Source organism: Ochotona princeps, chromosome 4, assembly GCF_030435755.1.
Source record: "Ochotona princeps isolate mOchPri1 chromosome 4, mOchPri1.hap1, whole genome shotgun sequence".
Taxonomy (NCBI): Eukaryota; Metazoa; Chordata; class Mammalia; order Lagomorpha; family Ochotonidae; genus Ochotona; species Ochotona princeps.
In genome coordinates, this window is record NC_080835.1 from 104,243,690 (window position 1) to 104,249,603 (window position 5,914).

Genomic DNA, 5,914 nt, shown 5'->3' on the forward strand with positions numbered 1-5,914 from the left:
GTCACAATTCCAGTTTTCTGTGATAAACATACTGGAAACAACGCTTATTGCTCAAGTACCTGGGTCCCTGCCCCCTGCATGGGAGACTCGGGTGGAATTCTCAGATCCTCACTTCACCTGGTCTAGTCCTGGCTGATGAGGCCTTGGTGAAATGAATCTGAGAATGGCTCATAGGTGCTTTTAAAATAAAAGCAAGTATAAAACAAGTAAGTATAAAGCAAGACAAATACAACAAAACCAGGATATCTCGATCCAGAATCCGAGCTCTCATACCCTATCCCAGATTTGTGGCTGTGCTCACTTGTTCTAGATCTATTTTTTTATTTTTCCTCGTTTCTTTCCTATGTGATTAGCCCTCTCCTATCTCTTCCTACCTTCTCTTTTTCCTGGAGCTTCTCAAGCAGTAAAACTACCTCTGAAAAGAAAAGCTTCAGTATCTTTTTAATGATTTAGTGTGTATCTCACCCATTAGACTGGATTCATCAAATTTTGCTTCCTTATAACTTCATTACTTTATTACCTAACACTTGGGATAGTTCTTGGAACATAGACAAGTTTCAGTGAATATCTGTGGAGAAAAATAAGGTCAAGTCAAGGGAAGATTGTAAACGTGAGAACATTTTCTAATTGAAGAGGCACCCCTTTTATTATATAGCCAGTGACTTCATGTGTTATACTGAATGAGATCAGTGACGTCATGTCTGACCAATCAGATTAGCATCACATCCTCTTCAGAAGGGCGAGAAGACCGGGAGTGGGCGGGAGGATGGGCGTGGCACTAGGGAGCTAGTGTTACTGGTAGGCCATGACATTCAGACAAGTTAGTGAATATAATATTATCCCAAAAAGGACAGGCGTCAACCACAGCAGCACAGAAACTGAAAGCAGCCCCGCTTCAGGATCTGATTAATTCCTCAGGAATCCATTCGGTCTCTCTGTCAGAGACAGACCACGTCAAATATATTCTTACAGAAAGGAAGGAAAACCTAGCTTTGCTCTCACCATCTTCCATGTCTTTTATTATATTCTCCGTTAAAAACATCTCAGGAGGGCCCGGCACAGTAGCTCTTGAGCTGAAGTCCTAACTTTGCACATGCTGGGATCCAATTTGCATGCTGGATCTTTTCCTGGCTGCTCCACTCTCCCTCCAGCTCCCTGCTTGTGGCCTGGGAAAGCAGTGGGGGATGGTCCAAAGCCTTAGGACCCTCCACCTGCGTGGGAAACCCAGAAGCTCCAGGTTTTTGGCTTTTAGTCAGCTCAATTCTGGCCGTTGCGGCCACTTTGAGAGTGAACCGGTTGACAGAAGATCTTTCTGTCTCTCCTCTCTGTCAATGTGACTTTCCAATAAAGTTAAATCAATTAAAACAAAAAAAAAAAAACCCAGGAGAGCTCTTCTATTTAATATGGCCAACCCTTTCTCAGTCAACTCAGTGATTCTGTCACAAAGGTAGCTGGAGGCAGGGGAAGGCACACGTAGGGCTTACAACTTCAATATGGCCATGGGAAAGAGCAGGAAAGTAGAGAAGAAAGCAAACTCAAGTCCACGGTCTTTGTCTACAAGACTCTGAAAAATTCTTTTCTGTTTCTAGATTGTTTTGGTTATATGAAGTGAATGAGTTTTACGTAATTCACACTAGCTTTGGGGGTACAGCGACGCTTGCTACCCTGCCCCCTCCTCTTGTACACATTGCTCACCCACCCACATCCTCCTTGATTTTTTTCTTTTTAAAAGTTTTACAATGACATGATTTCAGTTTCATTTTCAATCCTAGGCCTAATACGCTAATAGGCAAGCAATTCAAGAAACAGTAAGTTAAAAAAAATTTAAATAAATAAAAAGAAAAGCACTGTTCTTCAAGAGTATATTCCGAGGCTGTAAAAAATGATCACATTTCAAAATGTCAGTTTTCATCGGATAGAATATATTTTTTTGTCCTCTGCACTGATAAGAAAAAACATTGTTGGGTCTGGGCTTGTCGTGGCAGAGAGCAGCAGCAACCACTCACTGCTTAGCCTCCGAAGCCACCCAAGGGCGCCTGCTGCGGCCCACTACCGCCTCTGTGTTACAGCTCTGCAAGCCGCCCCAGTGGAGACAACCAGCCACGCAGCTGGGACACGTCCCAATTCTGCTGGGGCAGTGTCAGCCACCGTTAAAGTGTCACAGCTCCATTCGCAGCTTGGCGGCAGGCCTGGTAGTGGCCTGGTAGTGGCTCAGCCCAGGCTCGGCAGCAGTCTCTCAACCTCGGGTCTTCCCCAGATGAACCAGCAGGAGTTGAACTTCGATGCAAGCACACAAGGGTGGTTTATTCAAACTCCAGTTTGGGCCTCCAACTGTCACCAGTGCGTCAGTCCTTGGGGTCCTGGGTCGGTGGAAAATCACAGGATGCTTAATACAGTTCAGGGGAATTCCACAGTCACACTTATGATTGGTTATAGTCTTATCTCTTCAGGGAGACCTTGCCTTAAGGTCATCTTGTCTTAAGGTCACCTAGGCTAAGCAGATGGAGTTTCTTAAGTTAATTGGAATTCTAAGTTCTTTCATTGTTTTTCAACACATTCTATCTTTTTGAGTCTGGCTTATTTCACTAAGCACAAAGGTATCCAGTTCCATCTTTTTATACTTTTCTTGCAAAAAAACATGATTTCAAGTCTTTTTTATGACTTGGCATTGTTCCTTGGTGTATGTGTATCGCCTTTTCCTTATTCAGCCACAAGCTAGGGTACAGCTGATTCCAGTCCATATCTTAGTTTTGTGAACTGAGCAGCTGTAAGAATAGGAGTGCAGATATCTCTTCATATGCTGACTTCATTCTATTCATATGCGACACCAGGAGTGGAGTGGCCGGGTCATTTAGTAGATGCAATACACATTTCAGAGGAATACCATCTTCCATAATGGTGCACCAACTTGCACTCCCACCAGTGGTGTTAGTGTGGACCAGACTGACTATATAAGAAAGAAAAAGCTACTTACTGTTTGCGAACTCATTTATTTATGTTTCTTTTCTTCCCCCTGTATCCTTTAATGTTATCAAGAAGACAAACTTGGCCCATGTAAAATTTTGTGATCTGAAGGATTGCGTTTTCCTTCCACCTCCTCAGAATCCAACCTACAAGGCAAGGGGAGACCCTAGCACAGCATCCGGCTCTTCCAGAATCAATAGGATGGCTTCTCCAAAGAGACAGAGATCCGCCTTTCTTGGTATCAATATTGAGACTGCAAGTCTGGAAAGCTTGTATCAACTCCTGCTGCTGGGGGCCACTGCACAGAAGACAAAGGGATCATCAGTTGTGGTCCCCGGCAGCTAGCTCACTGTCAGCAGTTTGGAAGCAGTGCACCCCCCCCCCCCCCATTATCCTTTCTAAAGCCTCTGAGTCAGATAACGTTAACCTGTCATCAGCTGGAACTTGGAAAGAGCATTATATTGTTGTAGGCCAGTGCCTTGTGGGAGGTCCCTTTTTATTCGAGCTCTCTCCTCCCCACAGCATTTGCAAATCAGTTGATTCCTGTGGAGGGGTTTTAGTGGCCAGACCACCTGGAGAGGTAACTTACAGGACAAATGAGCTCAGTCCTGGATCCATTCACCTGGCCTCACTCCCAAACAGAGGGAAAAGAAGCTGCAGTCCTGGTATTCTAAAGCATCCTGGAGCTCCATCCACAACTGGGCAGCCCATTCAGACCCGCACTCAGCTTAGGTAGGCAGTGAAGAGGCACAGTTTTGGTTAGAATGCCTGACTCTCTTATTGGATTCCCAGACCCACTTTTGATCCTCATTTCCCATTAACATACATCCTGGAGGGGCATAAATGTGGTTCAATCACTTGAATCCCTGCCATGCACTGGGAAGAAGCAGATAGAGTTCTAAGCTCCAGTCCTGCTTTATGCAATTGTTTCCTGCCTTGAGGACTCACATGTACAGCTTGGGGAAAACGGTACACTGCAAGTAAGACTTACCTTGGCCTCAGTTGCTCTGAGCCCTGATCTGTTCATTAAGAAGGTCTTAATAATTGTGCTTATTCTAGCCTGTCAAGTCTGCCACGAAAGTGTAACTACTTTTTAAAAAAGCTTCTAAAATATTTTATTTCTCTTTTGGAAACATGACATAAAAGAAAAGACATCCATATTAATCCTTGGAAAGCTTGCGGCATTGCAGTTCTCCTGCTTTATCTATTTTGACAGTGTGAGAGGTTGATGCCACAGTTCAGAGCAAGGGACTCGCAGAGGAGCCAGAAGTGGTAGTGAGAGGAAAATCCATGGAGTTCCACACATTGCTCCAGAGGGACTGTAGTTGTAAATGGGGCCACAGAAGCACCAGTCACTTCCTGTTTACAGGAGAGTCCTGGAAGAAACAAAGGGCAGCGTGATGAAGAAGAGGAAGACCAGAAATGGAAGGGAAAGAAGGGATAAAGGATTCTTCTTCTCATGTCCATGACTGACATCAGAACCTCACAGACTGTCATTTCTGGATCACTGGGACCGCACTGGGAATCCTAAAGTGCCACCCTACTTCGGAGTAATTGTACGGACATATCTGCTGGTGGTATATAAGCCAGAGCACCAATCAGGGCAGCAGCTGCATTCTTAAGCACCACATCAGCGCAGTTTAAAAGAAAAGCTTGCTTCTTCAAATGACCTTGAGGCAGCAAAAATGGTTACTGTTACTAAATCTCAACCCTGGACTATGTGACTTTTCAGTATTCTATGGGGTAAATTAGAAAAGGCACCCCAGACATTTCTGTTAGCTTGGGAAAATCAGAGGTGGTTGTAGAGTTGGGGGCGCAAGGCTGGGTGGCAGGAATTTACTCTTAACAACAGTAGTGATAAGGGAGTTTCTTAACTGTTACCATAATCACTATATTTGGCTTCTGTAATTATTGCTCGGCTTTGCTGCATGAAGAACAGGATTGACGCCATGATGGGCCTAAGGTCAGAGAGTAGGCATAAGTCTCAGTTAGTTGGAGTTGGCAGGGGAAATCAACCTTGGAGATGGGCCAATCAGGGGCATCCACACGTCCGGAAATGGAATGTGGCCTACAGCAGTACGAGTTATATGTGGCCAAGATAAGAACTACTTGCTGGAGGGAATACAAACAGTCTGCAAGAGACAAGCGGGGTCCTTGTCAAGACTCCACTGTGATGGATAAGACATGGACCCTAGCTTGAGCTAGCAGTAAAGTTTCTTTGCATTTGCATTGTTGCATGTGGAACCTGTCTGTGGTTCGGGGATCTTTTGGACCTAACAGTGACTCCAGCACCCAGATGAGCCTTCCATCCAGAAAGGTATGGAAGGCTGAACCACCCTAGCATTGTCCCTGACAAAATGGTCAGCTCCTGTGGTAATGAGTACCACAAGCATGCACAAACGAAGGAGCTGCTGTCTTCTCCCATACCCCAGGCCTAACACGCATACCTGGGCAGCCATTTCCCTTATGCAATCACCCTGACATATGGAAGTAGTCTCAGGCCTTCTCCCACCAAGGATCAATCAGACTGGCTCTGCTAGTAAAGCCCTTTTCCATGATTTAAAAGCCTCTCGCGCTGTCTCTATCAAAATCATCTCTGAACTTAACAGTTTTGAATAACATTGTATGTGCAAGTATTTGTGCTGCAAAGTGACCTGGATGTTGCTGTGAGGTGCCAGCAAGATCATGCCAGACAACTCTAGAATGTATGAAGAAGTCTTCATTAACCATGCTTAGAGATGACAGGGCCCACTAGAAATTAGCAAATGACAACTTCATGCAGCAATTCAGTCTGAATCAAAACCTCAAGAGGAACAAATGGTCATTACCATGAAGTCCATCCATTAAACTCAAGACCTATGTTCCAGCTTCACTAGCAATATAAACTATCCTACAGACACGCAGTGAACAACCTGGTAACACTTAAAAAGCTGCCAACATTCACCTCGCT